Here is a 16,883-nt window from a genome sequence, read left to right on the forward strand (position 1 = left end):
AGCCCATGTGACCAAAGCACTGGGCTGGTGACAGTTGGCCTGCTGGACAAGGAAGGCCTGTGCCTCATCACGTTCAGCTCACTCTTCAGGAATTTTAATGACCTGACGCTTGGGGGAGTTTTACATGAACATCTTCCTGTGGAATAGTTTCTGCAAGTCGTCTGGTAAGGGCAGAGCACAGAGACAGAGGGCCATAGTGGACACCTTATTCATCACTCTGGAAATATTCATAACAAACTTCTTGGAAGGGAAGGGCCGTCCTGTTTCTTCCACATCTTCCCCTCTCCTTCTAGGCCTTCCTTCACTTCTCTTTCTCTGCAGCTCGTATTTTATTTTCTCCTGGTAGATGGCCCCCCATCCCCGCCCCGCTCTTCTGTTCCAGGTACTTGTTCTGCATTTGGAGATCAGTAATAATGTGTCTGGATTCTCATCACCATTCAAGGACTGTTTCGAGGACCCCGGGAAGCTATGAACTGGGAAAGGCATTAAAGTATGCAGGCATTGTGTTTATTCTTCTTGTTATTATTAAGATGTTCCCCTGGGAGACACCAACCCCTCAGGGGCCATCTACCCTGAGTAAAACCAGAGAGATCTGTTTGCCTGGTTCCCACGGCTCATTCTGTGAACCTTTCTCAATGCCTAGCCCTTCATTCATTTCTGGGTCATTCAGGGGCCAGTGGAGAAGGAGCTCCCCATCCCTAGGAGTATTCAAGCAGAGCAGTCACCCGGCAGAAGATTCCCACACCTGGAAGGAACAATCTGATGCTATTCCTACGCTAAGAATCCAGAATCCACCGGTTATCATCGGATTAGGACTCAACTGATCGGGGATCCAATGTGGGTTCTATCCTTCCCTTGCTCTGCGCCTTGGCCACCTCTCTGAGTTCAGTTACCTGATTCAGTGTCACAATCCTCACTGGGGAGAATCTGCCGCTCTAGAACAACCACTGCTTTTCACTGCCTTACCAGGTGTTAGGAAAGGGGACTCTGGCCACCTGTGGGACCACTTTCCTAAGGGCAGGCCTGGGATGCAGCAGCAGGGTGAGGGAGGAGCGTTCGCACTGTGCATGGTGATGCCCTGGGGGTGTTCCATCTGTGCGGAGTCCTTCAGAGTGACCTTGGGCAGCCTCAGCAGAACCTCATGAATGTAGACTTGTTTAAAAAAAAAAAGTCCAGCCAGGGCTTTATGCCCTGCTAGGCTTCCCTCCACTTCCACACGTACCAAGAAGAAAAAGCCAGCCACGGGACTCACTGAATTAATGAATCACTTCTCTTATCTATTTTTGCTGTTATCTAATTCTGAGAGGAAAGCTGGGAGCCGAGGGAGCCGCTGCCGGGAGATGTAGCTCACAACGTCTCCCTCCCACTGGCTGAAGCAGGCTGGAGTCTCTGGGCCTGGAGGCTGATCTGTCCCCGAAAGCTGGCCTCCGGACGAGCCTGGAAGAGCTTCCACTGTAGGTGAGTCACCTCTAAAGTGGCCCTCCTGCCAGGGAAGGCCAGGAGGAGCAGTTGAGGGATGGGAGCCACAGGAGTACTGTGTGTGGCGGAGAGGAACCTGGGAAAGAGGGAAGGAGAAGGCCTCAGTCCAGGGTACCCACCCAGGCTTGGTGGGGTGGGAGTTCTTCAGCCTTTGCCTAGAGGAAAGAGACTGGACTGATTCAAGGGCAACCTGCTGAGGCAGCTTCCTGCTCACTTGCTCTCTCTCTCTCTCTCTCTCTCTCTCTCTCTCTCTCTCTCTCTCTCTCTCTCTCTCTCGCTCTCGCTCTCGCTCTCGCTCTCGCTCTCTCTCTCTCTCTCCTTCCATCTCTGTTATTCTTTCTACAATTGGCTGGCATTTTAGTTTTTCGACTTCCTGGTCCACTTCCTGACTCAGTTTCCGTAGTCGGAAACTGATGTGATAGTTGATCCCCTTAAGAAAAACCAGGGAAGTGAAAGTGGTCTGACCACGGAAGCCAAGCAGATCGAAACAGGTGTCCCTGGGCCATGGCTCTCTCCAGCAAATCCAGATCTTATAGCTCTTCCTGGGGTCCCCTATGGCCACTGTGTCCTCTTAAGGACCACCATGGAGAACTCAGGCAAGTCCTTCCCAGCCATGCCAGAGTCCCCCACTGGCTGTATTGGTTAGTCGGTGAATGGGTCTTTCTGGGTTTGCACCTCCTTTTCTTTGCTCAAGCAGGCCAAGGGTCAGTCGGCCCCTGTGTGGGTTTGATTTTCATTGATTCTGGGGTCGGACTTTATTGGGATAGAGGTGGGTCCTGCAGGTGTATGTGGAAGCAAGCGTCTTTCTCTTCCTGTTCACTCTGTGCAGGTAGAAGCCTTGGACTGTGTGTACTTTTTTGCAGTTAAGTCAAATCTACGTCTCCTTCTTCTCAAGACCGGCGTGGTAGGCGGTGAACTTTGAGTCCTATTTGTAGCAGAAAAGCTGAGGAGAGGGTTCAATCCAAAGGAAAAGGAGTCAAGAAATCGGAGGCAGTGCTCGGTTTTGTGGACAGGGCTTAGAATAAGGAAACTGGAGGCCTTGGGGGAGCCGCGCACAGGTTCTCCCAGGCCGGCAGCTTAGGGCTGTCCAGACCTCCTCCCCTTGCTCAAAGGTTGACAACAGACATCTGAGCCTTTTTGATCTGCTGCTGCCTTTGGTGTTCTCCTGGCGTTTGGGTAGGATTTGGTGTAAAGTGTCTTGGTTCCCTTGCACTGGTACAGGACACATTGCCTCAGCAAAGCAGAGGGTGGGATTATATTCCCCTGTAGCAAGTCCAGCCCCTCCCCAGCACTCACACGGACTTCCAGCAGTAAACTCAAAAGCTGCCTGGAAACTTACACCTTCTCCCTGCCCCGCACCCCCAGTACCTCATTTCCTCCAATTCTCATTCCCTGTATACTCCCCAAAACTAAAGGAAATTCGAAGAGTTAGCTGGGGGAAAAGAATAAAATAATGTCTATATGGATTGAAGCAAAATCGTACTGTACAGGCTTCAAAAATTCTACGAACCATGGCCACTTGGCTTCGTGGTCCACATTATTGGTATTGCTGCTTAGACGTCTTTAGTGGTTCATTACTGTTATCTTTATTTAAATAAATCAGTCTGGGGGTAAAAGGTATTTGAATGTCCCCTTTATGAGCTTTTTTTTTTTTTTTTTTTTTTTTTTTTTTACGGGCTTATTGCCAGTAGTTTCGTTCGTCTAGGAACGTGTTCTGAACATGGTTTTTGTATTTTTGGATCACATTTAGGGGGAATCTTAAAGACAGTTCTCTGTGATTGGCACGGAAGAAATATTCACGAGCTGTTCTCGGTCCGTGTTGAGTCTCTCGGGGCCAATCAAATACCCATTCCAAGGCTTTCTGCCTGGTTCTGTTTGCAGCGGAAGGGAAAGTCATGGTTTGCACCCGTGAAGTCTGGGGAGGTTCAGAGCAGGGAACTGCCCAGAGGAAGGGGTTCGGGGCTACAGCCATCAATCTCCAATTGTCTAAACACATCGCTAAGTGGAGTTTCGAGGCAATTATCCGAATAATGGGGGAGGGGCACTTTCACCTGCTTTATCTGGATGGAAAGTGTGGTGTGGGGACAAACTCATGATGATGCCTTTAGGCCCTGGGGGTTCTCAGCCGTATTGGGAAATCGGACAGCTTTTCTGTGGGTTCTGGGAAGGAAACAGAGAGATTTCTAGAGAGGCTTGAAAGGAGATCCTGAGGGTGAGGGGCGTGAGGGACGGGGGCGCCGCAGGACGCCCGGATCCCTGGTGATAAAGGTCCGGAGCTGATCTAAGGTCAACAAACCCAGCGGCGTCAGACTTGGGCGAGGGTAGGAAAGCTCAGAGGTGGGCGCTAGGGAGAACCAAGATCCAGGATGGCAATAGGTTAAAAGAAAAGGAGCCAGGGCGATGAGCTCCGGGCCGCTGCAGCCGGGGGAGGAAGTGCGGGGCGGCGCCGCGGAGAGAGGCGCCCTCGTCGAGTGTGGGTCTGCGGTGGAAAAGTGCGCCGCACCCAGTCTGTACCCGCGGGTCCCCAAGTGTCCCGAGGAGCCCTTGTGCAAACCCCGCCACCAGCTAGGCTTCGAAAGGAGCAAAAAGTGCTCACTCTTTAAAGGGGAGGGTGAGATGGAGGAAAGGAGATAGAGAGTCTCAAATAATGGGACGGCAGAAGAAGCCTCAGCACTGCCCAGCGAGACTGACTGTCCCCAAGTGAGAAGTTAGGAAGAGTAAGGGGGTATCATTAATGTTGTCAAATCAAATCCTTGTTCCGCGGCGCTAGGTGGCCCACAAACTCCTCTTGTATCCTTTCTTGGGTTGTTTTTCTCACTCCCGGCCAAGAAAGGAGAAATATGCCCAAAGTCAGACCGCAAGAGAGGCTTGGTCTGGTCACTAAGGGACTTCAGAGAAAGTCTCCCCACGAGGCGCCCTGATCCAGTTACGCAGCCCGCGGGGAGCGTGGTCCTGAAGCTTTGTAAGTTGCTCTGCTTACCCCTGGGTGCCTGGGGTTCCTTTGACCTCCCCAGTGAGCCAGAGCTGTCGAGACAAGCCGCGTGGCCAGGAGGACCAAAGTGGCACTGGCAGGGCAGGAGGCCCTTCCGCAAGGCTTGGGAGGATTTCCCGCAAATGGGGTTCGCTGCCACTTTCCGGCGCCCGGCTCACCCCTTAGCTCCCCGTGGAAAATCCGAAGCGGGGTTGCTCGGATGGCGTTTCTGGTCCCTGGAGGCCCAAGTCACCTGGGGAGCGGGGTAAAGTGGCGATCGAATGCGCCGTGGCTGGAGGGTACTAGTGGGTCCGCTTTCTCACTCGCAGGGTTGGTGGGTAGGGAGCTCGGGCCACAAGCAGGAAGGCTCCAGCCAAGGTCACTGTTGTGACATGCTCGCGCCATCGAGTTTAGCGCCTGAGACTCCTTAGCGGAACAAAACCCATGGGCCTGATGACCTGGGACCACAGGAAGAGCGGGCATTGTACCTGCTGCCTACGAAGAACCCTCTCCGGTGTCGCTTGCAGTCTTTAAGACCTCTCCGCCTTTAGCCGCTACCACCACCGTCTGAACGGAGAAACTCCTAGGAAGCCCAGTACCCGTTTCTTTCGGGTTTACTACCACCGCCCACGTGAGGACCCTAAATAATGTCCATTTAAAATTGCTCAGTGGTTGCCTGCTCCCACAGAAAGGGGAGGAGAGAACCGTAGGTTTAGAGGTGATGTTGGTCAGTGGTAGAGCGATTGCCAAGCTCTCCCCTCAAAATTACATGTGCCCCCAACTTGACTGTCCTCCATATCCCTATGGGAAACACACAGTGGAGGGTCTTAGCCACCCCAGGCTCCGAACCGCTGTGCACATATTCATTCCGGTCTTTCCCTAGCCTAACATGGAGCAATACTGAGGGAGTGATGATAAACACCTTAATAGAGTTTCGAAGGCGGGATGATGAGTGGCCAGAGGAACTGGGCCTAGGGAAAATTGTTTCAACTCAATTGTTTCAATTCAATTGTTCTCGGTTCCGGGCTTCGGCAAAACGAGAGCAATCCTTGAAGGTGTAGAGTTCTTCAACTTCGGGGAGTCTGGCTTGTCTTGGAGAGCGGCACCCCTCTCTAGCACGCTGAAGTTCAAGGGAAGGACGCTCTCCAGCTACTCCCCTCTCCCCTCGCGTCCCGCATCTTACAAAAACTCCGTCTTAGTAGAATGCCTGGCCGAGCCCCACAGGACCACGCGTGGCCAAAAGCTGGAGCGGCTCCACCACCGCGTGCCAAGCAGTATGGTCGGCTGAGTGGGCGCCGATGCTCCTCCCTTGACCCGGCGCTGTGGTTTCACTACCTACCGGGAAAGGATGCTTCGGCCTCTGGTATCCCACTCGTCATTCTTAGGGGTGTCTTTATTCTGTACAATCTGCTTGGCCCGGTTTTCTCATTTCTTTTTCACACACACCCCATCTCTACCTCTCCCTCCCTCCCTCTCCTCCCCCTCCTTCTCTCCTACTAGCTACCTCTCCCGCCAACCACCCCCCCCCCCACACACACACCGCAATTCTCACTCTCCTCTTCTAGCTCAGTTCCAGAATTTTCCTATTTCGGCTTAATCAAAATTCTCTCCTTCACTTGACTCCCTTTCTTCCAATTTTGCTCCCTTTTACTCCCTGCCAACTACCTCCAAGTACACCGGCTGCCGTTAAATTTCCCTCGGGGACTTACTGGGCCTTTCCACTTCCAATGGGACATCATCCTTGCTCTACAATAAATTTGTCTTGTCAATTTTCATGTGTTACTCCCCCTCCATTGCATGAATCAAAAGCCCTCCAATGATGAATTACTATTTCCATTTCAATTTCTGAATATCATACTACTCAGTAGCTAATTCGTTTACCCTTGAGGAGCTTCTGAAGCCTCTATTTCTGAATAACTATTACAGTATAATAATTTTCCAAAGACTCCACAGTAGAATTTTTTTCGGATTGGGCAGTAATGTGCAAAACGAGGCCAGATGCTTTATCCTGCCACAGTATTTATTATGGCTTCCCACTAGCTTCCGAGATTTTGCAGGGAAATGATAGGGTGCAAGTGGATAACTACCCTTGTTCTCCAGCTAAGATTGTATTTGCTTTCTGTTAAATCTCAGTGGTTCTATCATAATAATGATAGAACAATTAGCCGTTCCTTGTAGATAAATAAGGACTTTGAGTGCCTATTGTTTGTTTTATGTAGAATTTGTTGTTAGATCGTACACGAGGAGCATTTTTATAAAATGGTCTTGATAATAGATGAATTGTGGTCTCAGAAATTGACTGGAGGCAGGAAAATTAGCCTCTAAGTTGAGAAAAGAAAACATCCTCTCTCCTTTTTTTTTTTTTTTTGTTTGTTTGTTTGTTTTTACACAGGTTCTTATTACGTGGCTTTTGCTGTCCTGGAACTCTGTAGACCAGGCTGGCCTTGAATTCACAGAGACCTGCCTACCTTTGTCTCCCAAATGCTGGGATTAAAGGTGTGCCCCACCACCGCTGGAGGTGGGGAGGGGTGTGACTTTTTTTTCTTAAGAAGCAAAAAAAAATCATTAATTAAGAAGCAAACAAAAAAGTCGTTAATTCTTAAAACAAATCTATAACAAACGTTTAAAAGCCAAGATTATTAGCCAAGCATGGTGCCTTTCCTCTTAATCTCAGCACCAGGGAGACTGAGACAGAAGGATCACCATGATTTTGAGGCCCTCCTGGGTTACCGATTAAGGACCACCCCCATCTCCAAAACAAACAAAAACCAAAAAGAAAGGAAGGAAAGGAGGAAGGTCAATAATGGGTAGAAATCTGACATAGGAAACTCCGGAGGGTTTCCTCCGTGTGTGAGTGGGAACACCATCTTGCCTCAGGATTTGAAACAGCAAAAACGAAGAAAGTTGGGCTTAATGTTGGGATTCTTAGACCCCGTTTTGGCAAAACCATGAAGGGTTATGCGGGGAAGAGAGTGTCTCGAAGTGTTTCTGGACCCTTAACATTGACTAGCAGAATCTAAGAATTTCTGTCTTGGACTTCCTCCTTAAATCCCAAGGACAGTAGCGACCCACCTGACCAGGAACTACTCAGGGGTTGGGGAAGACTTGGGGTTTAGGGGGAGTTCCTGGGAGGCCAGGTGAAAAGGCCTTTCTTAGCAAACTCTCAGGTCTCCATGCCTTCTTGGTCCCCCAGTCTTCATCACCACCACCGCTGGGGTTTACTTCAACTGTGATAACGGAAGGGCTGCTATCTAATCTGCTCAGCAGCAAGAACAATCCATTAGCCCACAGTATTTAGCATTTATCCGGGGTGGGGGAGGATGGAGAAACTGTACTTCTGGGTCCTACTGCATGCAGCCCGAGTTGTGCCATTGGAGATAGGGGAATGAATGAAACTCAAAGCTCACCAATAAAATGGTGTGCCCTGGTGCTGATAAATTACATTTCCACCCATTGCCATACCCCTTTGAGTTGGAGGGCTAGCTTTTCTTTTAAAGCGATCTATATGATTTACATTCTTACTTAAACTCATCCTAAAGACACTGTAAGATTCCATTTCCACCAGAGTTCCTTGAGACTGCAGAGACGTGAATCCATCCACCCATTCATTTGTTCATTCATTCAGCAAACATTTGCAAAGCTTTACTCCATGCCAGGTATTGTGCCTTGTACTGACAGGCTAAATTATTTGCCCAAGATGAGGGTTATGCTGACGACTGGGGCGGGACCCTAAATCAACTATTGCAATCCCATGACTGACTGTTTCTCTCCCCCAAGGCACACAAATCAGAGACGTGGGGAGTGGGAAGGGTGCCAGAGGTTATCTGGTCCAGCCTTCCATTCAATGCAGGAATCCCCTCCCCAAAACGCTGGTGATCAGATATCCCTGACTCTGCCTTCCACCAGCGTAGGGAGCTAAGATCAGCCTTCTGGGATTCCCCTTTGAAAGAAGCGCAGCAGTCCAAGGTCCTTAGCTGTGGCGACCAGATCTAGGCTTGTTCTTGCCTAAGTTCAGAGTGCCAACCCCTTTCTGCTTCTGTGACTCTGCATGCCTGTCGGCTTGTACTCCAAGAGCCAGAGGTTACTAATTCTCCCACCCAAGTGCCACTGCGCCCCTTCTGTCCTAAGTGGAGATTCCTGGGTTGCTGGCACTGCCCCCCTGAAACCTGAAAGCAGGATGGGCCCTGGCCAAGCTGATTTTCTTCAGTTGCCCACGGGGATTGTATGCTGCCAGGTTATAGAAAACACCGGGCAGTAACCAATGTCCAGAGCCTGGACTCTAGACCCAATACAGCTCAGTGACAAGTTAGGTGACCTTGGAGAAGTTATTTTTGTAGTATATTCTAGAACTAAGTTGCAAGAATGTACTCAGTAGCTGAGCCTGCCACCTTTTGCAAAGATAAAATTGATCTCCATAAGTTGTTTGAGGTTACAGAAAGCAATTTATGGGCAACAAAGAACATTCTAGAAGCTTTCCCATCACTTTACTGGCTGGTAATCCTAGGAAAATTACCTAAAATTTCTGTGCTTCAGTTACCGGTGTTTTAAAGTCTTCTAAACTGAGCCTGCAGGCAAGCCTCTGGGTCCCTGAAATAGTCAACAGAGTAAAAGGCATTTGGCTGGACATTAATAGCCTCCTTGTTTTTGTCTTTCTCTATGTATTTTGTTTTTTCTCTCTAAACTTATGACTTACAAACTCTCCAGATAGCAAACATGTTTAATAAGAAGTGAACATTTTCCCAAGTTGATGAATAGATCTTTAACTATCTTATTCAAAATTGAGTGCAGTGGGAAGCACTGTGGGAGCTGTGGCTATGGTCTTTTGGAAGGCTACCAGTCAGCCTCCATGTAAATCCCTGTGATTCTTTGCATCACATTTTTTTCCACAGAGAAGATGTACCCTAAGGAATTGCTGAGACTCCTACAAGAAAATGCATTGAAAACAAAAACTTAGGAGTTGGCACCCATACCTCAGAAGTGTAGTTAGTGTGACAAAAATTGACAGCAACCTACACTGTAAACAGCATTTATTTCATAAACAACTAGATCCATAATGTGGTTATTGTTATATTTTCTTGAGATATTTAATGATATAGCAAAGTCTCATGGTAGCTTTTTATTTTTAGGTTTTTCTGATTGTTTGCTAGCTATGATACCGAAACCCTGGGCCTCTTTCATGATTATTATATGCTTACCACTGAACCCCTACTTTTAAATTAAATAGATTGGGAGCTAGGATGTAAACCTCCTTTGAGAAGACAGAATGAAGCAGAATGTTCTTAATGGTTTTTTTTATAGGAGTGGCTAAGAGTGGACTTTTCTGTTGTTATACTTTCTGTATTTTCAAATGAGCAATAATGTACTTTTGTTTATTTCAAATTTGAAAGAAAAAACTATTTTGAAAGGAATGTGTCAGGCTCCCTAAGATCTTCATGGCTTAACCCGCTGGGAGTTGCTTGCACCTTACCTTTTAATCGCAGCACCCAGGAGGCAGGAGGCAGAGGCAGATGGATCTCTCTGAGTTTCAGGCTAGCCTGGTCTACAGAGTAGGTTCCAGGACAGCCAAGGCTACACAGAGAAACTCTGTCTTGGGAGGAGGAAAGATCCTTGGGACTGTTTTCAGGGCAAAAGCTGTACAAGCCCCCAACTCAAGGTGGTCAAACTGTAGGATAGTCCTGGATACTTCCTGCCTGCTGAGAGATTCCTGCCAAAGGTGATGATTTCTACAGAGTCCTCCCTTCCCCAGTAGGGAGGCTGGGCCTTCCAGACAGTCTAGAATCTCTGCTGTAGCCTTGAGTTCCTGAAACTGAAAGCACTCTGTTCTGCTAACTTTTCCTTGGACTCACACTCCCTTGGCTGGCAGGAAGATTTTGGATGGCGAGCCAGGTGCTTGGCTAGCTGGGAAGTCAAGCTGATTATCCCAGCCTGGGAAGAGGAGGAGGATGCATTGGGAGTGGACGGGGAAGTCAAACTTTCAACCAAGGCCAAGAGGCCAGGGGTGTTCAGAATGGAAGACCTTGGTGAAGACCAGAGAATTACAGCCAGAACTTCAGAGACCAAAAGCACTTCAGGGTAACTAAGTGCCAGGTGCCACCAGGCACCTTTCTTTTCTGACATTGAAATCATCTCTTAGCAATTTCCACTCACTCTTAGCAGCCCTCTCACTCTGCTGGCAGAGTGTGGGAGGGGAGGGGGAGAGTGGTAACAAGAAGAACAGGCAACTGGAATCTACAAAAAGAAATGGCAGTACAGATCCTGCGTAAGTGAGAAAGCGTCAAAGATTTTACGCTGTTGCTTAAAATATGTAAGTTTTATGTGCAGCAGTGACACAAGCAGCAGGTGCTACCTGCCCCCGCCCCATTCCTGGTCCCTTAATTAGCAAATTGCATTGTAATGACTAAGCCAAGTAATGAGTGCCTGCTGTGAATACCACTCCCATCCTCTTCCTCCAATCTTTAAACTTTTTTTTTTTTTAACTTCAGGCTCAGCCTTGATTGTTCCAGTGAGTAGATGATTCCTACAAAATTGCAGAATTTTAGGTTTCTGTAAGTGTGGCTTCGGTTCCATCTCTGTTCAACTCTTCCCAGCTCTGCCAGGGTGAGCAGGACCCAGCCAGACTGTAGTCATCATCAGCCCCCTCTCCGGAGTCTCAGGAAAGGGGGCAAGATCCAGACGCTTTTGCTGACAGTCCAAATCGCCAGCAACAAATTCTATCCTGTATTTACCTAAAAAATCAGACCCATAGCAAGGAGCAGGTCATTTATATGGCCCTGCTGTGGCGGAGCTGAAATGCCAGCGGGGGGATACCAAGAGGCAAGGAGAGCAGGGCTGGGTGGGTTTGTATCTCCCCAGCCCTTGGAAAACAAACCAACCAACACCTCACTCCTATAATTGCTGGGTCTGTGAGTCAGTGTGACCGGGTTGCTTTTCAACTTACGACAGTGCCATTGGCCTTTCTAGAGCTGTCTCTTCAGCCCAGGTTTTTATTAAACAACCATAGACCTCAGGGAAACTTCCTAGGCACCTGATCTTTATATGATATTAAAACCATTTTCATTTGTAATCCATGAAGAGCAGGGGACTTCAAAAAGCCCTTCTCCTGGCTCTGGTTCAAGTGCCAGATCACAGGGTACTAGCCTCCTCATCTCTGTATTGAGAATGTTACTGACATTTTTGGTGTATCCAAGTGCTTTCAGGCATGTATCCTATTCGGCCCTCCCAGCAGCCCTCTGGAGGAATCAATGTAGGTATTACTGTGATGGTTAAGGAAACTGAGACTCAGAGTTGTCCTGCCGAAGGTCATATCACTAATAAGTAACAGAATTAAACTCTAATGCTTGCTTTAACAAGCTGCCTCCCCGCCCTCCACAATGCCCAGATCAGATGGCCCTTATCAACTGCTTTGTAATTGCTCTAATAGGGGTTATCAGGATCCCTTATTTTTGCCTATCCCAAAATCCTGGAGCTAAAGAATAGCACAGCTCGAGGCTCTTGGAGCTGGTAGAGCCCTGCCCCACCCCACCTTCCACAGGTGTGGCCCCCGAGGGGTTAAAGTGATCTGCCAAAGGTCAGTCATGTGTAAGGAGAGAATGACCAATGCCATTTTTAAAAATTAGTTAAAAGAACTGCCTACCAAGCCCATTTTTATGGCTTATTTTAAGCAAGTTAATGAGTATACCAAGCACAGCTTTAACCCCAACTGAGTAAATGCTGACACCCGTTTATAGATTGAGCAGATAAGTAGCAATAAGGAATTATTCATCTCTCATTTATCATCCCAGCCTCTGCCAGTATGAGTTATAAAGTGAAGCAAATGGCAGTTCCAGACCCCACACATGTGAGGTCAGAACGGCTAAAACTGCATGGTCTACAAAACTGGGCATTTATAGGGTATGTGGGCCCCAGGTCTCCTGGGATAAGAAAGAGGAAAACATTCAGGGAACTTATATGCATTTCACAAACAGGCTGTAAAAATTAACGTCTTGGGGGGCAAGTGCCATGTCACACATGTGGAGGTTGAAGGTCACCTTGAAAGAGTCAGTTCTTGCTTTTTCCTCTATGTGGGTTATGGATATGAAACTCAGACCATCAAGCCTGGCAGCAAATGCCTTTACCAGCTAAGTCATCTTGCCAGGCCAGGCATTTTCCTTATATAGAGCTCAATATTTGGTCTTCATATGAATTTAGTCACTAATTCATTCTTCTAAGTAGTGTTGAGCACCCACTGCATGCAGAGAGAGCATTGTGGGGAATTACATTATTAATCGCCAACTATTTCTGCTCCTTTAAAATTAAATTAAATGGAAAGCATACAAATGCACACACCTGAATCTCAATCCCATGAACCGTTGGGATGAACAGCTTGTATAATGCGCAGGGTCAGTCAGAGTCAGAGGAAGGTGTTCCTGGGAATAAATAGAAAGAAAGAGAAGGCTGTCTGTCAAGCCTGAGGGGGATACAACCTTGTTACAAGTCCTCTGTCCCCAACAATGGAGTATGAGGGGGGCTGAGTGACATCACAGTTAGAAATGATACCACGAGTTGATAGCCTCAACCAAGAATCTAATCCCAAAGGCCATGAAACACTAACAGCCTGGGAGATAGCTGATGAGATCTGTCCATTCATTATTATCACATTTGGGGCATACGTTGAAAAACAAATACATCAACAGACAATGCAGTTGTTTAGGGGGTGAACACTAAGGAATTTGCACATGTTATTCAGAAAGCTGGTTTGCTTTTATTTATTTATTTATTTTTTATCAGTCCCGGTTTACCAATGGTGGACCTCAAGCCCAAAGTTCAACATCAATAACAGAGCAGCCACGAATCTAAGTAAGTGACTTTGCTCCCAGCTGCCATGAGACCCCACCTCAAGGCACCACCACGTGGCTCTGTGCTCTGTCTAGTGTCTGGCATAAGTATTCAAGCACATGACCACTGACTGTACTGGAAAGAGAACAGGGAAGATGTTTGCTCAAAACCACAGACTCACTTGGCTCAGCAAATTCAAGTAACTCAGGCAGAGGGTGAAAATACAAGCGCGTGCTGGTATCCACTGAGCCCGTCTCAGGTAACACAGGACACTGTGTCACCTTATGGGTCAACAATGAGAATGAGAACAAGGCAGGTCCAGATGCCTGGGCACTAGTGACTTCCCTGCACCCCTTTTCTTTATTGTGAGCATTGGAATATGTACTGATCCACAGGGCTATTCGGAAGGTAATCTAGGAACATAATACAGGCCCAATTTTGGGATGGCTTGCCCGCTCTAAGGAGGGCATAGGTTGACCATGAGCCTTTATCAAATCATCAAGCCTCCTCCTGCCCAGCTCCATGACTGACTGGGCCAGACCACCGGACCAGCTCTCTGTAAGGAGTGAAATCTAAACCAGATTCCCTGGCTTTCAGGTCCCTGTCCGAGAGACCAGGACTGTGTCCCAGAGCCAGGGCTGCCCTATTACCAGCCCTCCTCCTCTGGGGATTACATTAAAGTGAAGACTATTTGCCCCTAGGATGCTGAAATGGCAGGCTGATGACCACTCAAGACCCTTAGTCTGGGCCAGCAACAATCCTAGCCATGCCATCAAGAACTCAGTGACTCGGGAAAGACTGTAGTCCTCTCTGGGTGCTAATTACATCATTTGGATTAGACAGAGCTCCACAGTAATGCCAGAGAGGCTGGCCCAGAACTGATAAGTGGGCCAAAGGCACCTGGGGCCATGGTTACCACTAACAGGAGACCCTGGCTATGGTGCTGATGAGGAATCACGTGTCATTGTCCCTACATGAGCCTCTCTGGGCTACCGTACAGCGTACAGCTGAAAAGACCATTATGTTGTGTCTGCTGCACCCCTGACCGTGTGTGAGAGGAAGATTTACATAGCATAGCGATAGGCTGAAACCTCCAATTTTCTGAATTAATTAATTCAGGATTACATGGATCTGAGGGAGGCTGGGTTTGAATTCACTATGTAGCTGAGGATGATCTTGAACTTCTGATCCCCCCACTTCTACCACCTAAATCCTGGGATCACAGATCCTCACACACACACCCCACCACAGCTCATGTGGTGCTGGGAATCAGAAACAGCACTCACGCACAGTAGGTAAGCAGTCAACTCCAATTTTTAAAGTTTAATTTAACACCTTTGAGGACTTTACTGTTTTTATTTTATGTGTGTGAGTGTTTTGCCTGCATGTATGTATGCACACCTTGTACATGCCTGGTGCCCTTGGAGGTCAGAAGAAGATATCAAATCCTCTGGAATTTGAGTGACAGGTGGCTGAGAACCACCATGTAGGTTCTGGGAACAGAACCTGGGTCTTCTGCAAAAGCAGACAGTGCTGTTAACCACCGAATCATCTCTCCAGCCCCTTAACTGAACATAGAAACAACAACAAAAACTACTACATGTTAGAAACTATGGGAAATACATAGGAATTTTCCCCCACGAGGAAACTAAAATAGGGGAGAGGTGTCCACATACAGTTAGATATGGAAAAGATAAGGAAATGGAATGCATTGAAGGCTGTGGAAGCAGAGGCAGAAGGGAGATTGACTCTGGAATGGGGGTGGCAATTTTTAAAAGGCGGTAACATCACTTCCCTCCTGTATCCCTCACAACATTGATACATCACTGCAAGGAGCAGTGTCTGGGTACCAGGATCAGGGATCAAACCACTTGGGTTTCGATCTCAATCTTCTCTTTTGCTGATAGAATGGGAAAGCAGACGGTGTAGACTGAGATAGCTCAGACAACACACTTGGAAACGTGCAGGGAATATAATAACACCTAGCGTTAGCCATTACTGCGTGAATGTTCACCCGGGGAATGATTAAAAGTTTCGCCTATGTCCAAGCCTTTTTTCTTTACACAGTCAAATGGGCCTCCTGTTTAATTTTTTCCTTTATTTTTGTTTTATGTATATGGTATTTTGCCTGCATGCATATGTGTGCCCCATGTATGTGCAGTGTCTGCAGAGAGAGGCCCAGAAGAGAGCGTTGAATCCCTTGAGACTAAAGTGAGTTAGTTGTGAACTGCCAAGGAGCTCCTGGGAATTGAACCCAGATCCTCTGGAAGAGTAGCTAGTGCTCTTAACCATTGAGCCATCTTTTCAGGCCCCCTCTCTTTTGCTTTTGTTGTTTTTTGAGACAGGATCTTTCTATGTGGCCCTGGCTGTCCTGGAACTTACAGAGATCCCCTTGCCTCAGCCTGCTGAGCCCTGGGATCAAAGACTTGCACTATTCTGGGCTAGGCCTCCCATTTTGACTTCTTCACGGAACACATTTATTACCCATGAGTAAGACTGGGTTGAGCCCTAATGGCTGGGTGTTCCCACTCTGCATTATGTGAGACCAAGAGTGTGTTCCTAGAGCCAGACAGTGGTGGCCTTTAATCCCAGCACTTGGGAGGCAGAAGCAGGTGTATCTCTGAGTTCAAGGCCAGCCTGGTCTACAGAAGGAGTTCCAGGGGCTACATGAAGAAATCCTGTCGGAAGGGAGTGTCCCTGGCAAAGAACCTCTTGGCTGGTTGGCAGAATAGTAAATTTTGGCAGAATCCATTTGTGGAGCTCAAAGTCACAAAATGTTGGTGTGTAAAGATGACTTTATGTGACCTTCACACTCACCTGGTGGCAATGCCTGAAGCAGACCTAGGAATCTGAACTCCCAGGTCACCTACTGTCTCTCATCTAAGAATTCCAGCCACAGCAAAGGAGTTAGGAGAGAAGGGTGTCTTTCTTCCTTCCTTTTCTCGGGTCCCAAAGAAAAGTTTTCTAGTTCTTGGGTCACACTTCCCTTCCCACAACTGTCCAGGAATTCGATGTGGGTTCTGAGGGGCATCAACCCCTAAGTGCCCCCCCCAGGGAGTTTCCAGCGCTGTTTCTCCGTTAGTTCGCCTCAACTGAAGGTGCTTGGCAAAGGATATGTTCTTTCATTACTGTTCCCCAAAAGAGAAGGTGCTCCTAGGGAGGGGGATGAAAGGCTTTCCATAGAAAACGCTGGACAGGTAAGGCCCGCAGAAGCCTGGTTCTCCAGTCTGTTGGATCTCAGATAATAAAAAGCCAGGCAGCCTTCTCTTCCATCCAAAGGCCAAGGAAAGAAAACACCTGGCCTAGCCAATATGGAGGAAGGCGCAGCCTGAAGCCATTGGTAGAAAATATGAGCCGGGTACCAAAGGGACCTTGCTGTCTTCACCCGTGAACCGACTTGGCTTTAGTTACGGGGCCATCTTATCTGTCATCTGTCAGTGTATACACACGCGCGAGCTGGGATACAGTAGTCGTGGGTGCCGCGATCGGAGGGCTGGGCACTCCACGCCGCCGCGGAGTCCTCCTTGACCGTACGCGGCGCTGCGGAGCGGTGAGAGCCGAGGCCGGGGCGCGCGGGGCCGGGAAGGAAGCGCAGCCGGCGAGCGGGGCGCCAGGCTCG

General features: G+C 48.2%; 1 protein-coding gene across 1 annotated transcript in view; it reads left to right on the forward strand.

Annotated features, from left to right (window-relative positions):
- The first annotated feature begins 675 nt into the window (after nt 1-675).
- The window catches only part of LOC114703361 (transcription factor GATA-4), an 86,055-nt gene continuing 69,847 nt past the window's right edge, over nt 676-16,883 (forward strand). Inside the window, 1 exon segment of the mRNA XM_037208469.1 lies at nt 676-1,458. The gene's annotated coding sequence lies outside the window, so the exon portion shown is untranslated.

The sequence above is a fragment of the Peromyscus leucopus genome, chromosome 9 (assembly GCF_004664715.2).
Source record: "Peromyscus leucopus breed LL Stock chromosome 9, UCI_PerLeu_2.1, whole genome shotgun sequence".
Taxonomy (NCBI): domain Eukaryota; kingdom Metazoa; phylum Chordata; class Mammalia; order Rodentia; family Cricetidae; genus Peromyscus; species Peromyscus leucopus.